Below are 18498 nucleotides of genomic sequence, written 5' to 3' on the forward strand. Positions count from 1 at the left end.
CATGTTCAATTTCTTCAGAATCACTAGCGGAAGAGTACTCACCATCGTCACGAATGAGCAAAGTGCGCTTGTTTGGGCAGTCCCGAATCACATGGCCAAATCCTCTACAACGATGACACTGAATATCCCGTGTTCGACCTGTGGGTGGGGCAGTGCTGGCTGGTTTGGTCGTCTTCTCGCGAGGAGTAGTGGTGGACGTGGATGGCGCAGGGGGAACTGGTGCTGAGGTGGATGTCGAGCTTCATCCTGCAAAAGGGTTAGAATATGGCTTCGAGCGGTGTCCCTGCACTTCACGTTCAGCTTTGCAAGCATATTCAAATAAAGTAGTCATATCATAATATTTCTTATAATCAAGTATATCCTGGATTTCGCGGTTTAAACCACCACGAAAACGTGCCATAGCAGCGTCGTTGTCCTCCAATATCCCACAACGAATCATACCTTTTTGTAACTCCTGGAAATAGTCCTCAACAGATTGAGAACCTTGCTGAAAACGCTGCATTTTATTAAGCAAATCATGAGCATAATACGAAGGCACAAATCGATGTCGCATCGCAACTTTCAACTGAACCCAAGTGGTTGGAATGACAGTGGAATGTTTTATTTTATACTCACGCCACCAAATTAAAGCAAAATCAGTAAATTCACTAATAGTAGCTTTAACCTGAGAATGTGCAGCAATATCATGGCATGAAAATTTTTGTTCAACCTCTAACTCCCAATCAAGATATGCAGCAGGATCATATTTGCCATTAAAAGGTGGAATTTTAAATTTAATCTTTGAAAATAAGTCATTAGGGGGATGACGAACCACACGGCGTGCACGACCACGGCGATCTCCATCGTCCTGCTCGGTGTCACCGACGTAGTCCTGCTCCATCTTTGTGGTCAACGCATCAAGGCGTGCCAGGATGGTGTCGAGTGTGGTGCGAGTCACCGTTTGAGCAAGGTCAAGCTGGTTGAAACGCTCGGTCGTCGAAGTGACCGTTGAATCAAGCCGTTCATGCATCGTCCTAATTTCAGCAGCAAGTCCATCAACTTGTCCCCTTACTTCCAGCAACTGGGCATCCACCGTGTCGTGTGCTCCTGCCATAGTTAGCGCAAACACCAAAACACCAAAAGGAGAAAAACCGACAACAACAGGGAAATGGTGGTGACAACTCGCTCAATGGAATGTTGTTATCAAGTTCTTATCCGTTCTTACCAAGCCACAGTGGTGAACTGCAACCAACAGGTGGAACCGGTGAAAGATTGGATGAGCGATTGCCTGGAGAAACAGAAACCTCGTCGTAGAAATATGTGGAGTTTTGGGTAGGCTGCACTCAAGTCAAGGATTAGCACGATCAAACAATAATGCAAAGTTGAATTATAGTGCAAAACACGAAACTATATTGCTGGCCACAAGTGCAAAGGACGGATGGAACTAGCAGAATGGCAGTACCGTAAATATTGTACTAGCGAGACCAAAAAGGCACTAGTAGGAATCACATGTGATTTTGTTTTTCTTTTTTGTATGATTTTTTTGATATTTTTCTCAGCACAAGGAGCAACAAAATAGGAGCTACACGAAGTTTCACCTAAAACAGAGTTCAGATGTGGTCTACAGAAAATCAGGAAGTTCTTTGAAAAGCGTGCGAGAACTTTGACAAATTTTTTTCTTTATTTTCCTGAATTTTTTTTGACAATTTTATCGAAACCAAACAGGCCGTAGGCAGTTTGGCCGGCCTCATAAAGGTGTCAACAATCTCCTGTAAAAATTTCAAATTTTTTGAACAACCGAGCGAAAAGTTATGCCCGGTTTAAGGAAGGTATGTTTAAAACGACCGAGATGAGACAACCGCTTTGTATCCTTTCTCCTTCGTTTTTTTTGTTTATGTTTTTTTTGACGTAATCGAAGGAGAAAAACAAGGAAGCGGCGCTGACTCGGTTTGTTTTTTTCTGTTTTTTTACGTAACCGAAGGAGAAAAATAAGGAAGCGGCGTTGACTCGGTTTGTGGCGTGATCAAACGGAATATGGTGGCGGCGCGCTAGGGTTTGAATGGTGGAATAACACAATGCAACCAGCAACAAATGACGTGAAAGCACACAAATTCAACAATGCAGATTATTGAAAGAAAGTGCGAGGCTCAAAAGGGTGCTGGGATAAGGTCTAACCTAAATTTTTATGTGGTTTTGTGGATTGTAGGAGAAAAAAAACAGTCGATAAACTCACCGATCAACCAGGATATCTGATACCACTTGATAGAGCTGGAGTGCCTGATCTTCCGGTGAGTGGAGATAATTCCGATTTGGTGGAAGTATACCCTCACGATCCGACTACGACGAGCGAACCCGAAGCGCCAATGCAATCGCTGAACCAACTCCCAATGGTTACCGACCTTGCTGATGCGAGATCGGCCTGATCACGAAGATCGTTTCCTGTGCGCAATCGAAGAACGAACAAGAAAAAGATGCGAGCAATCTTAATATCACTCGAGGTGGAGTTCTGAATCACAGAGGACAACACGTATTTGTGCTTGTTCTTAGGTAGCTAAAGCTAGATGTAAAACAAAACTCAAGTTCTAAATGAAACAGGACTCTGACTAAATAGAGGAGAGGCGTGAACAGTAGGGCCGACGCTACAGTACCGCGGTTACTGTTCACAACTTCCCTAGGCGCCCCATCCGGGCCTTCCTGTTGGGCCATCTTCTAATCTTCTGGGCCTTCGTTTTTTAACAGCATGATGTAGTTCAATTCTCTTGCACGGGCCCGAGTCACTGGCCCAGGTGGAAGGGGTGGCGCCTAGACTGGGAAGATGGTGCCTGGGCTGGAGAAGGTGCTGCTGGTGTAGATGTACTCGTGTTAGTGTTGATGTCCTCATCAGTTTTTGTAATTGCTTCAACATTTTCGTAACTCCGATGTATTGTAATGTCTGCGTGACGGGTGAAACGCTCTTGGGCGAGGTGAGGATTTCATATACTGAACTTGTCAAGTGATCAGGTACACCTGCAGGGTTGTCTGAGGTCCGTTGGACAAGGACAACTGTAGGTGGGCCTAATGACTCGGGAGGTTCTGCCACAGCTTAAATATTTTAGAAGATATTTATAAATGTTTTATTCAATAAATTAACTCATATAAGGATTATATATATATTCTCCTATTTGAAAACATATTTATTCAAGTTACAAAATAAACTTTCTTAAATTACCCAAAATATGATTTTAGGGTGTTTGCAAATTATACCTTTCAAACTTTACTTGTTTCAAAAATTTGAGTACAATTGCAAACATACAAGAATTCCAGCATGACATGCATTTTTTTCTATATTTATATTTTTTTGTTGCTTAACCAATATAATTCCATTAACTGAATATGCACAAAAAAAAACAAAATCAAATGATCTCCAAAGACTCCATAATCCCAAAACACTACATAATTATATTTTTTATGTCATTATTATTATTATTTTCCTGATACAAATTTTGGTCTTTACACAAATTCATCCATGCTTGGAAACTTGGAAGGGTTTCGAAGGATTGATGACGATTTGGGTTATGGTTCACTAAACGAGTGGCATAGCATACCCTTGGGTTTATGCAAACACGTCAATAACATTCTATCGGCACATCAAGCATAAGAGCAAACACAATTTGCACTAATAGTCAAATCAAGAAAAGCTGGAAGCCATCTAAACACATACCTCTAAGACACCTTATTATTTACAATCACCGATTATTGGAATAAAGGTGAGAGCAGCATTTTCGTGCACAGGTGACAAACACGATGCAACAATCAGGATGCATGCTCGTCCTATCCGTGCTCACTAATTTTGCCAACATAATGTGGAAATAGTGTTCTATCTCGGTGGCATACTTACGTCTCTCTCGGTATATTGCTAGTCGTCAACTACACATACGTTTTCGAGGTTAGTGTACCTGCAGAAATTTCCATCACAACCCAATTCCCAATGATGCAATTCACAATTGACCGTTTATCACAGTTTATACTCCATATATTTCTATATGGAGGCCAGGTCCTCATTAAGCGCCGAGCCACGCATAGGCGCCGCTGCCACACTTTAACCATAGGGCAGCCAATTATGGTAACTCACCTTCTTACCTGAGTGTAGGTGCGTCGTTGCAAGTACATTACACTTCTCAGTATTCCCATGTCTGTATACCCATACACATCCATGGGGTACTGAATTCCCAGAAAAGTAATTACTCCACATCATAGCCTTCATATATACATATGTAGAACATGTATATATTCAAGTGCTGTTTATGCTCTCGCCTGACTAACGTTTGTTCGGTCATGCTCTCACAACTCACCTTACCTGAGCGTCGATCCATTCAAAACTAAAATGGCCTAAAAATAACATTACACATGTATGCAAAATCCCCCCAGGTTGTGGGTTAATGTTTTAAATAAGCCACCTGATAGTCCTTATTTTAGGGCTTAACAGAGGATGTCGCTAGCATTATAGTTTTCAAATCTGTAGTTTTTCAAAACCAAACAATGTGTTTAGTTGAAAATAGGTTTTCCAAAACCAAAACTCTATTTTAAAATACATATGTGACCGTATTATACTTTATCATGCTTCGATACCAGTTGTGGCAGAACCTCCCAAGTTATTGAGCCCACATGCACCAGCCCTTGTCTCAAAGACCTTAGACGACTATGCATGTGCACCGGATAACTTTACAGGAATTGTCCGAGTGTCCCAAGGACCCCGAATAAACCATTTACAACCAAGATCGCAAGATTAAGTAAACACAAATCACACACCAACATTTTGCAGTGGAATTTCTTAATTACAAAAAGTTACAAGTTATAACAAATTTACATTATATTTATTGGAGTGATTACAAAAGTGATTCAAAGAAATAAACTTTGAAATGTTATAAATTATTTATAAGTTTTAAATATATGCTAGCTCAATGACAATCCTTAATAAGAAGCATAGAAGAGCTACTTTAACCTATAAGAAAGCCGTGCCCACCAGCGCTTAGCACCATCCACAACAACACAATTCTAGTTCCTGCAACAACTTGGGTTCGAAAACCCTGAGTACGAAGTGTACTTTCGCAAGTCTTACCCGTCTAAGGAAAAAGACTCTCAAAGATATCCTGGCTTTTGGGAATCAAGGTAAAGCTTGTCAAGATTCAAACACTCTTTTTGCAGAAAAGCTTACTATGAGTGGATCCTTAAGAATTCATTTTACTTGTCAGGTTAAGTAGTTACCTACAGCTAGAGTTCTTTCTACTTTAGAGCAAGCACTTGGCCTATACTAGCCGTCTTTTTATCATCCCTTCAGTTCACTGGATTGCTATGTGTAAGTCAGTGACCAAGTCTTCATGTTCAAGAAGTAACGGCGATCCGAATCGATTAATACCCAGCTAGGGATCTCCAACCACACGACATATGTAGCACTTAACCCTTGCATATGTCAATACGCCACCATATTTCTCAAGACCAGAATGGGTTCACGCCAACTGAGAGCAAAGATACACCACCGTCCAGCCTCTTGCCACGTAGGGTACATGCTACTCTCGCCATCTCTCCACTCCCATTGCGTGGTAGCCTTTCTGGTGTTGGTCCGACCGAGGCAAAACTTACCCATGACGAGGCATATGGCTAGTTAAAAGGTCCTCAGTCACCAGGCCTACATCGGCTTGGTCCTTAAGCGACTCAGACGGAGACACTACACCGAGACTTCCTTCTCGTGCAAGTCACCCGCCCGGTCTTGTCTTTATCATTTAAAACCCAAAGTTTGGTACCTGGCAGAGGTACTTCTTTTTAGATGTTGAACCCATCATGGCCATGATGGATTCACCATCACAAGTCTTTTCTTTGTAAAAATTCCCATCCAATGTGAAGCATCACCTTTTGTTTTAAAACAAAACATTTTGTTTTCCTAAATCAAGGCTAAGCATCATAAATTCCTTTTCATAAAAGGAATCAAGGAATGGTAATCAATTCTCCAAGGAAGGAAATGCATCAATTGTTTAGCACACAACTCCTATCACCTAATGCATCATATAAGGTGATAAAGATTTTAAAACCACAAGGAAAGGGGTAAATGCACCGAGGCTTGCCTGGAATAACACTAGGTTAGTGTTTGTTAGACGATGATCACTTAACGACCATGCTTTGTCTTGGCACTCGTTTAGTCCATCCACATGAGATTGGTCCATCGACATCGCTTCCCGGAGTAGATCATCCTTTGCACCATTTGAGACCAGCTCAGCTCTTGACCTCCACATTATGTGATCAATTAGCGTACCTAAATGATATGCATAATGCCCATGTATGAGTGCAAGTATAAATAGCACAATGTAGATAAAGCTACTTAAAGAATATTAAACACTTATAGAAATACATCGCAACTCTAATACGAAAACACTAGGTGTCGATATCACATTAAGAACTATAGCTATGGTATTCTAACTTAACCATATCCAATTCTAGCAGCAAGCCATAACAAACCATTCATAAGCACTCTATATCTCTTGACTAGAGCATAACATCTAAAACTCAAACTTACTATTATAGAACATCCAAGGTTTAAAATAACGAATAGTAGCATTTCATTTAGCTTTAGAATTACTATACTAAATTATCCTATAAAGGATATCAACTCAATAAAGCACTACACTATTTGATCCATCTAATAAAGTATTATATAAAAAATAGCATTTCCGAAAAACGACATTCTCAACAGATTAAATATCTAAAGCGCTTATGTATCCTAAATTTCAATAGAAAATGGTCTACGGATGTTACTTGTTTCCAAATAATTTAGGCTATAAAAACATTTATCCAAGACTATCGACCTAAGCAATCAACATTCCACTATGACACTAAGCTGATTAACTACATAAAGAACGACCACTACTACGGTAAGGCGTTATTTCACCCGTTAAATAAGAATCAATGCAAACAACCCCAGTAGAATCTATTGGCTAGTCGTCAGAAACACTAGACCTATCCTTCATATTATTAATTCGACCTAAATATGTAAAGTATTTATACATCTACCACAGTGTTTCTTGGATCTCAATTAAAATCGGCTCACTGACGCTACTCTCTTTTAAACATTCATAGCAACATTTAACATCTATTTAAGACATTTAACCGGTCACAAAACATAGAAGATCAAAATGTCTCAATTAACATCTTAATTAAAATTGTCTACCAAACCCCCTTTCACCTAAACCGTATCTTAAATCCGAGCTTCACACGACATGTCTACGCCATAATTGCAAGTATCAAATTAATTAAATTACCCTAGGCATACGTATCCACCACCAAAGCACTCCTTGCCTAAATTACACTGCCGCCTAAACTTTACCATATACATATAAAACTTCTAATTAATAATTATTATCAGAAATTACATAAATATTAATAACCTATTTTTAAATAAAAATAGCATATAATTACTATCATTACGATCAGTAATTTAATCCAACGCATCTAATCATTAAAACAAAATAATAGAAGTAGGGAATCAGCTCACCATAATCAACTCGATTCAATATTTGCAAGAACGTCGATAGTCTCCGAATAAAGTCTTCGATCGAACACCTGACGAGCATTGAACTAAGCTTCACTTTCTCCACTACAGTAAACGAAGAAATTTCCGACGGCTAAAACCGTCGGACATAAGATAAAGACCGTCGGAGATAGGTTATGTCCGACGGCATTAACTTATCTCCGATGGTTTTAAGCGGCGAGGATAACGCGTCAGAAATAGCATTATGTCCGACGGCCGCCGTCGGACATAGCTTATGTCCGACGGCCCCATCGGACATAGCTTATGTCCGACGGCCCCATCGGACCGTCGGAGATAAGATGTCGTAACCGTTTTACCCGCCGCCTGGGCCTACTTATGTTATGTCCGACGGTTTAAAGCCGTCGGACATAACATATAACTTATGTCCGACGGTTTTAAGCCGTCGGACATAACATACACCTTATGTCCGACGGCATACACTAAGCCGTCGGACATAACATTTTTCAGAAATTGCACAAAATTCTGAAATTTAAAAAATCTGACATTTGCAAATACAAAACTGATTTCATACACATATACACATTCACAAATATACTCACATAAGTATACACATTCACAAATATAATCACATAAGCATTCACATTCACAAATTTAACATAACGACATAGTTCCAAATGGTTGCAACAAGTGTTTACATAAACATAGTTGTCCGAAATCCAAAATGAACATTATTCGACGGATAGGCTTTCACATGAAAGGTTGCAACAAGTGTTTTACATCATTATCACTCATATCCATCGCCACCTCCTCCGGCTGGACTATGCGTGCTGAAAAGATTATTCACCCACGAATGTGTTGTGTCGTCTTGACCAGACCCATCTCCAGGTGCGGCAACTGAAGCGGGTGGTGTCTGAAATCCCTATAACACAAGCACATGAAATAGTAACCACTCAGTTGTTCATTTAAACACATAAGACATCTATGAACATGTCACACACGCATATGTGTACATACCATAGGGAATTGTGACGGAGGCGGAGGCGGAGGCGCCAACATTGGCATTGGCAGTGCAAAGTCCGGAGGCGGCATCCCATATGTCGGCATCGGGACGCCCGCTTGTTGGGATAGTTGCTACAAATTATATACAAGTCATTGTTGAGCAAACAAGATACACATCAAGTGTTTTCGAAAATAAGCTACAAAATGTTACTTCAACTTACCGAGAGAAGAGCTTGATTTTGGGCCTGGAGGCTTGGATAATACTCGTCCCTCTTCTTCTGGTACTCGGCTTGTTGTCTCTGGTATTCAGATTGTTGCCTCTGGTACTCCAATTGTTCCCTCAAGACTGATTGATGGTACTCTGCCTGTTGACGCAACACCGCAAGCTCTATCTCATGGGCTGCTGATCGTGAACGGGACGACTGTGAAGACGACGATGTGGATTGTCGTCCACGACGTCTCAGCTCTCTGGAATCAATCGTAGAATCAAAAATACCCAACCTACAAGAGTGAACCATGCACTTAGTATAGTAACTCATGGCTCAGTTGAATCGCAAGCATATGATGACAATTTTGAAAACCAAATCAAATAATCTCACCGTCCATGGGCTTGTCCTCCTGCGCTAGCATATGCTGCCTGAGGGTCGATTGGCTGGCTCCTCCAATCGTACTCCTCCCCATGGCGTTGAACCATCTCCTGCCCATACGAAGCCTGGAGGCAAACAATATCAAATATAAGTGCATAACCCCTATGCCATTGCAAACAATATCAAACACATAATAGAGTATCAAAAACTCACTAGACGGTCGGTGGCCGTCTGAGTGCATAACACATCAGGATTCTGAGGATCAAAACCCCTATGCCCTTGCATATACACCTCCACATCCGTGGGCATACGACCGGATTTGACTTCCTGTACATAAAAGTTATATTGACACATTTCTATGTGATTCAAAGTTACGACAAACTGTGACTTACCATTCGCTTAGCCAAGCGCACATGACCATCACCGCCGTAGTTGTGGAACGACTCAGTTCCACGGTTTCCCCTGTTCCTTTCGGAAATGGCACGAAACTCAGGGGAAGCCCACCATCTGCACAATGCCCGATAACCGTCTGATCGGGTGGCCATCCATGGCACCGACACCTACATGAAATTTTTTAAATAAAGCAAGCAAATACATGGCTTCGTGCGATGTGAGAGGCAACAACCTGTTTACCTCTAGGTATTGCTCCTCCCTCAAGTAAATTGATGACCACTCGACCTTGGTATTTGGCATCGGTCGATCATCAGCATTTGCTCTGTACCATGCCTTTATAGCCTGAATTCGTGCATAGTACATTGCATCTGCAACGACATCGTTCGCGTTATACTCAAACACGTAACGAGCGTTCATATCATATGATCCATCGTCCGGCAACTTGTACCGTTTCTGCAAAAAACATAGTGTTATCATAAAAGCAAACATATATGGAATAACTAAAATAGCTGGTGGAAGGTTGTATGGAACAGCAAAGACGGGCCAACATGAGTACGACGTTGCAGTTAGATTGAATGGCGAGAAACCATCTGTTGCCAAACCGAAGCGGACATTCCGCACTTCATCAGCAAAGCTGGAATCAAAAGCATCTAGTGCTTTCCATGCATCTGTATCAGCTGGGTGCACCATGACATTTGGATTCTCACGTACCCCTTCTTTGTGCCACCTCATGTGTCTGGCTGTATTCTTGGAGATGAACAAACGTTTCAACCGAGGTATGAGAGGCATGTAACGAAGCTGCTTACGTGCAATCTTCGTAGTCACGGTCAAACCATCGTCGTTTTCAACCTCAACGAATCTACGCTCACCACATACAGTACACTTCTTCTCACCTGCGGTCTCCTTCCAGAAAAGCATACAATTATTTTCACAGACATCGATTTTTTCGTAGTCCATACCGAGGCCAGATAACAGCTTTTTAGACTGATACATGTCCTTTGGCAGGTGTAGCTGGATCCTCAAACTCGGTGGGTTGACCGGGGTTCTCCGAATCGACGGTTAGAAACTCATGGCGTACATCGTCAAGCATCTCTTCCATCCTATCGTAGTCCTCCTCTTCATGTGACTGAACTTCCGATACAATACGAGGAGGTGGGTCCTCACCGTGGTGCACCCACACCTCATAGCCTCGCATATAACCGTTCTTGCAAATATGTATCGACATAGTCCTCCTGTCAAGGAAATTAATGTTCCGACACTTGCTACAAGGGCACCTAACATCGGTTCCAGTCTCTGACCGAGCAAAAGCACGGTCGAGAAACGCGTCAGTCTTGGCAACCCACTCACTTGATAGAGCACCTCTTTTCTTCCAACCTTCATACATCCATCGACGATCCTCCTCCATACTAGATACGAGATGTTAACTTGATTAGTTAAGTTTATCACGCCTCTAATCTAATAAACCACACTAATACAAGGAAAATAATTTAACGGGACCCTAAATCATATAAAATAACCTTATTTCCGAGGGCATACTAATTACCCTCGGAAATTAATAATTTAAATTATATAGACACCTCTACATAACATTATCACGGGTGACAAATCATATAAAATGACTTTATTTCCGAGGGTATAATAATTACCCTCGGAAATTAAAAATTAAAATTATCTAAGCACCACTAATTAAATTTAGGCCCTCGGATATAATAAGATAAACATTATTTAACATACTAACTATTAAATAACAACATTGGAAACTACAAAACAATATTAATATATACAAAATATTAATAATACATTAAATACATTAATATTAAATACCTTACACCGGCGGCCGACGGCGGGCGGGCGTCGACGGCGGCGAGCGGGCAGAGACAGAGAGAAGAGAGAAGCGAGCGCGCGCGCGTGAAAATGAACCGCGCACCGGGCCGGGACCGTGTTAAAAAAGCTTATCTCCGACGGCTAGTTACGAGGCCGTCGGATATAACCTTATGTCCGACGGTCTCGTAACTAGCCGTCGGAGATAAGTCTATATTTCCGAGAGCCCATGTTGGCCGTCGGACATAAGATAATATCCGACGGCCTCGTAGGAAGTCGTCGGAGATAGAGTGACCGTCGGATATTCATCAGTTTACTGTAGTGCTCCTCCATCCACAACTCTTGGAATCTCTCCATATTGACTAGAATTCCGCACAAATGGCGATGATCCTTGTTCAGGCCTTTCGCCGAGCACTTGGGGGCATCGACCTGGAGCTTGCTTCTACACACTGTTTTGGGATTCTTTTGCCGGCATGAACACAAGGCACGGACGGCAACGCATGAACGTGGTGACGACGCATCTGGGGGCATGCGGAGGTTTGACATCCGTCGCGAACAGTGACGATGAGATAGAGCGTTGGGCGTCCATGACTAGGGCGAGACTGGAGGCGAGGGCGCTGGGAGCTCGCAGCGGTGCTCCACGACGGCGGACACCACCTCAAGGTGGAGCGCACTAAGCCGATGCCAGGGCCTAGACGGGATTGACGGTGGGGCCTGGTAGCGTAGGACAATGGCTGGTAGGGTGCTCCTAGGATTCCTTTACCCCAAACACAGCATACAAAAATGATGGCGAGAGTGGGCAGTGAGGTTAGAGACCTGCGCGGTGTTTTACAACGGCGGGGCGGCTCGAGGCGAGCAGCGCACGCGGACTCGACGACAAAGAAGAGTGTGCGCGCGGCAGAGACCATGGTTGACGAGCCTAACGACACAGGGCCTAGCGGCAAACGCGTCCGGCGTGCGTACGTGAGCTGAACCTTAAAGACAGAGGCAGGGTAAATCGGTGGTGCAGTTTGAGCTAGAAGACGTCGTGGTGGCTAGGATGTAGAGGCGAGCACGCTGGAAACTGCAGCCTGGGCGCAGCCACCAAATCGACGGTGGGGTGGAAGTAGAGCGCGCGAAGGGCCTGGGGAAGGAGCCATGACGGCCATAGAAGGAGCTTGGGGCGAGCTCGTCGTCTTAACAGATGGTGGCAGGAGAAGACGACTCGATGACAGGACATGACGACTCAAAACTACGGCGCGATGGGAGGCCGACCTGGGTTGAGCTCGAGCTCCAGTAGGAAGATGTGCGGGAGGGGATCCTGGGCACCACGAGGGAGCCGCTCGGCCATGGGAGATGAGGTGAAGCGCTGATGCTCCACGGCTGAAACAGAGAGGAGGTTGAGCGGCGAGGAGATAAGGAGCAGAGGAGACTTCAGCGGTGGGTAGATATTTCTCATTTATTTTTTTTATTTTTTTCTAAAAAACACCCGAATATGTATAAATCCAAATTTTGAATTTGGGTCCACGCCAGACACAAATGAACCTAATCAAAATAATATCAACAATACTATTTTAGACTTCATTCAACTTGGTGAATATTCTCAGAGTCAATAATTTGTGTATAGTTATATATATGCAAATACGTAGATCTAGGCGGGACGCAATCAGACCAAACCACGACATCGACTTCGATAATTTACTCTATGTTTGATTTAATTGAATCCAACCAAAACCTTATCTGCTAACTCGATTTCGTCACCAAAATAACATGCTGAAGAAACAATCTGAATTATTAACCTTGCGCACGATTTCTCGGATAACGCACGCGGTCAAAATTATTAGACCAGGCGCTTTCTAAATTGCATTTACTTAACCGAGCAATTTTAAACCAGCGTAGAACTTGTCATCATGCGAGATGATTGAATTCTAAACTCCGTGAAATCCTTTTAATATTCTTGATGGACAGAGATGCAGTGGACAAAGAAATCACTGTTCGTGCTGACATTTATCACAGAGGTCCATATATGCTGCCTAATATGAGGCAAACACCTGGGGTGTTACAATAAAAGTTAGCAAGCCAGTTTGAAGATGTCCCCGTTTCAAGCTTTATATGGCAGAAAATGCAGGACTCCTCTATATTGGGATCAAATAGGTGAAACACAGTTCTTTGGGCCAGAGATTATACAAGAGGCAGAAGAACAAGTACAGTTGATATGGGAAAACTTGAGAACTGCGCAGTCAAGACAGAAAACCTATGCAGATACTCAGAGAAGACTATTAGAGTTTGAGGAGGGTGATCACGTATATCTGAAGGTGTCACCGATCCGGGGTATGAGGAGGTTAAAAGTTAAAGGGAAGTTGTCCCCTCGCTTTATTGGACCCTTCATGATCTTAAAGCGAGTGGGGAAGTTACTTACCAACTGGAACTACCAGATTATCTTGCAGATGTACATGATGTCTTCCATGTATCCCAGTTGAAGAAGTGTCTCAAGGTACCCGAGGAGCAGCTACCTGTGGAGGAATTGAGTGTTCAAGATGATCTGACTTATACGGAATATCCTATCAAGATCCTTGATACCTTGACTCGTGTCACGAGGAGTCAAGTGATCAAAATGTGCAAAGTGCAATGAAGTCAATATGGTGAAGATGAGGCTACTTGGGAGAGAGAAGAAGAGCTAAGAATAGAATTTCCCCATCTTTTCCCTAGTTCCTCTTAATCTCGCGGTCGAGCTTATTTTTAAGGGGATAGGCTTTGTAATACCCAACTTTTTACAATAAAGAAGTAGAGTTAAGATTTTTTTAGTTATGCTCTTTCTCATGATCATATGAATAATAAATAGAAATAAATAATCTATGCATATCATGCTGATAATTTTTTTTGAGATGCATCATAATAGAAACATGAATATTCAAACCCTACTTGAATTCAAAATTCAGAAGAAATCAATGGGAGAATTAAAATCTAGAAAGAAAATTCTAAGTAAGTTAAATATCCCTTCCATAACTAAATGATTGAAAGAAAAATAAATAATGCAAAACGTAGAAGATTTATTCACTTTAGGATTGTGTTTGATATTTGGAAATCTTAAGTTCAAAATAGGAATTTAAATTTAGTTTGAATCCTTGAATTTGGAAAGAGAAAAGAAAAATGGAAAAAGAAAAGAAAAAGGAAAAAAGGGGTAACACCGTTCATGTGCCAAAATCCCCTTGGACCGACTCAACCCACTGGCCCAACCGCTGTGGTGCGCCGACAGAAGGGGCCCAGTGGCCAGCCTCACCCACTATCGCCCGCGCTGCGACGACCCCGACTAGTGGGCCAGGCACGTCGGTGGCTCCCCTCGCTCCCTCCCTCAGGTCACCACCTAACCCGTGCGTGCATGTTACGCCGCCAAATGGGCCCGTTCCGTCAGCTCGTTGTCCTCCCCATTACCACAGAGTGGGACCTTAATGGACCGCACGATTTTTGGAGGAGCAGTTCCGATTAACCCCTAAATCGACTGGCACTATATGATGGCGTGTCTGAACTTCGCTTCCCCTTCCCATCTTCGTGACTCAACGATAAGGGCGATCCCATGTGAGATAAAGGGGGGAAGCAAGGACCGTCGCCGTAGATACTCGTCGACAGTGGGATTCGGGCTCCAACGAGGCTACTCGAAGGTTGGTCTGGTCGCATAGAAGCTATGTGAGGGATTAATTGGAGCGAAACTAGCTGAAGCCATAGGAATTCTCCGTCGGTCGAACAACACCACCGTAGGGCCGCAACTCGCCGCATTCGGATGCGTAGGCAATAACTCGGTTGTCTTGCATCAAAACACAACCTAGTCCAGTGCCCGAAGCATCGCAATATACATCAAATGATTTGGTGTTGTCAGGCTGTGCTAGCACGGGTGCTGTAGTCATGTTGCCTCAATGCATGAAATGCACCTTCACACTTCTAACTCCAATCAAATTTCACTCCTTTCTTCAACAATTCAGTCATTGGTTTAGCAATCCTAGAGAAATCCGGAATGAATCGCCGATAGTATCCTGCCAATCCCAGAAAACTCCAAATCTGCCACACGGTGGTAGGAGGCTTCCAATCCATCACTTCTTGTACTTTTTCAGGATCAACTGCTATCCCAACCTGAGAAATGGTGTGACCCAAGAACTTGATCTCCCGTAGCCAGAAATCACATTTGGAGAGTTTGGCATACAAGCGATGATCGCGTAGCCGCTGAAGTATAGTGTGCAAGTGCTTGATATGCTCGTCCTCACTTTTTGAATATACCAGGATATCATCAATGAAGACCACCACAAATTTGTCCAGCTCTGACATAAATACTGAATTCATCAAATACATGAAATATGTCGGGGCATTGGTCAGCCCGAATGACATCACCAAGTACTCGTAAAGTCCATATATGGTAGAGAAAGCCGTCTTCGCAATATCACTGGCCCTGATCTTGATTTGATGATAGCCAGAGCGAAGGTCTATCTTGGAAAACACCTTGGCTTCGACCAATTGATCAAACAACACATCAATGTGGGGCAAAGGATACTTGTTTTTAATAGTTATCGCATTGAGAGGGCGGTAATCGACACACAGTCTCAAACTCTTAGCCTTCTTCTTCACGAACAAGACCGGACATCCCCATGGTGAAGTACTTGCGCGAATGAACCCTTTGTTCAACAGTTCTTGTAACTGCTTCTTCAGTTCTGCCAACTCTGCTGGAGGCATCCTATAGGGTCTCTTGGATATAGGTGCAGTCCCTGGATGCAATTCTATGGCAAACTCTATGTTCCTATTGGGTGGCATCCTTGGAAGTTCATCTGGGAAAACATCAGGGTATTCACAGACTACTGGAATCCTCTCCACAAGTGATTTTATCTCGGTGAGTGCACAAGAATGGGTATAGCCTTGGTCAGGTAGGTACAAGGTGATTGCTCCACAAATTGGTGAGTGTATTTCGATGGCTCTTGCTGCGACATCAATCAAGGCATGATGTCATGATAACCAGTCTGTTCCCAAGATGATGTCCACACTCTCCAATCCCATGATTAGGAGGGTGGTTCCGACTATGATACTACCAAATTTTATGGGGACTTGTCGGTTGAGTTGATAGGTGGCAACTCTACCCCCTGGTGTTGCGATCATAATAGCCCCCTTTGTGTGGTGAAAAGGTAACTGACACTTGGCACTAAATTTTGCGCTGATGAAACTGTGTGATGCACCAGAATCGAAAAGAATAACTGCAGGAAAATTTAAAACAGAAAAGAGACCAGTCATGACGGGTGCTCCCTCCGGAATGTCAGTTAATGTGGTGAAGTTCAGCCTGCCCTGCCTTACTTGCACCCTCTGCCTTTTGCCTTGGTTCTGATTTGCATTCTGCCCCTGCTTCTGCTAGTTCCTAGGACAATTCTTGGCATAGTGTCTGGTGTTGCCGCAAGTGAAACACCTATTATCATTGCCCTAACGGTACTGCTGCTGTGGCTGGTTGTTGTTCCTCTGAACTGGGGGTTGAGAGCGGTTGGGTGCCTGCTGCTGCTGCTGTGGTCGGATCACCCATCGTCCCTGCTACTGCTGAGGTCCTCTGCTCTGAGTGTCGGGCACAATCCTAAAACGCTGAGGCTGTGCTGATGGTCCTACCATAGGGGTCTTTCTCTTCTTTTCTGCCTGACGGGCTGTGATGCAATCCTCCTGAGAGATGGTCATGTTAACTAACTCATTGTAGTTGTTGGCCTTGACTGTGTTGAGACGGTCATGGAGCTTAGTATTGAGGCCCCTCCGGAATCTATCTCTCTTCTTCTCATCGGTGTCGGCATGGTAGCCTGCGTACTGACAATGGGTCATTGAAAGCTTGGGCGTATTGCAACATGGTACGACTTCCTTGAGTGAGTGCCAGAAACTCATTGAGCTTGCGGTCCATGATGCCTACTGGTATGTGATGCCCTCTGAATACTGCTTTGAACTCTCCCCACTCAACCATGTGGTCAACCGGCTGCATAGCGAGGAAATGGTCCCACTAGGTCCTAGCGGGCCAACGAAGCTGCTAGGTGGCGAAACAAACCTTGGCCACATCTGAACAATCTCCATTAAGTACTGAGAATTTGGATTCCACCACCCTGAGCCAAATATCAGCATCTAGTGGATCTTCTGCCTGAGTGAACAACAGCGGCTGAGTACTGAGGAACTCCTAGTAGGTGGCTGCTGTCGGGACACGCTGGTGATGATCACCACCCCCATAGTGCTGAGGCAGTGGTTGACGCTGAGCAAGCTGCCGCAGAATCTCATTCTGCTGAGCCATGAGCTTCTTCATGGAAGGAGGCTGCGACAGAGGTGGAGGGATGTGCTCATTCTATCCACGGCGCGCTCTCCATGCCATCTGAAATTTAGGAGGTTCGTTTGTTATACTTACAATCCGTGATTGCATATGATAAAAGAACTTAAACAACGAAGTTTGCATAATTCCAAACATTGTCTCGCTTTTCACAACTGGTACCAACAAGATATAATTTCATTCATAGACTTAAAATAGGAGCCATCTATCATTCATCTTGCCAAAAGAGTTTCCAACAGTTACAGTAGTGCTCAAAATACTCAACTCTCTAGCCTAGTACCTCCAAGGTGCAAAAGTTAAGCTAGTTTCAAGGAGTTCTACTGCTGCACACTTCTACCCTAACTCTGAAATCTAATGAGCAAACGAGGCAAAACTAGACTCGGGGGGAGGTGGTCTTCCTGAGCCAGCAGTGTCTAAGCTAGATGCAGGCTCCAGCTCCTCTCCTCCCTCGATATCCACGTCCTCATCGGCCCCTTCTGCCTCCATATCCTCAATCTCTTGATGGTGCAGATCCAAATGTTGGTTGGCTTCCTCAAGCTATTGCTGGGTGGTCTGGAGCTGATCTTCCAGAACCGCGATAGTGTTCTCCCTGGCCTCCATCTGATCCTCGAGCTCTTGGATTTGATTGGCCATCTGCTCCACCTGGAGATCCTTTTCCACCAACTAAGTGGACAAGTCGACAACAAGGTACTCTCGGTTATCCAGGGTGATCTTGGTAGACTCCACTAGGCCCATAAGCTGGGACATCACCTCACCTCATAAGGCCTACAGACGATACATGGCACTCATGCACGGAACCGTCAGGTGAGCGGTATGCCCAGGGTAGAGAGCTCACACATCCTTGGCATGCTCAACCCGATACTTCCACATCGGGCCGTCCTCCTTCTAAGTGGGGAACAAGC

The 18498-nt window shown here is 43.6% G+C and overlaps 1 long non-coding RNA gene across 1 annotated transcript; it reads right to left on the reverse strand.

Annotated features, from left to right (window-relative positions):
* Positions 1 to 8080: 8080 nt before the first annotated feature.
* LOC118472042 (uncharacterized) lies at positions 8081 to 8629 on the reverse strand. Its single transcript, XR_004849547.1, has 2 exons — positions 8513 to 8629; positions 8081 to 8417 (listed from the first exon to the last, which is right to left on the reverse strand). It is a non-coding gene; the product is annotated as an uncharacterized lncRNA (long non-coding RNA).
* Positions 8630 to 18498: the final 9869 nt, after the last annotated feature.

This window comes from Zea mays, chromosome 5 (genome assembly GCF_902167145.1).
Source record: "Zea mays cultivar B73 chromosome 5, Zm-B73-REFERENCE-NAM-5.0, whole genome shotgun sequence".
NCBI classification, from domain to species: Eukaryota; Viridiplantae; Streptophyta; class Magnoliopsida; order Poales; family Poaceae; genus Zea; species Zea mays.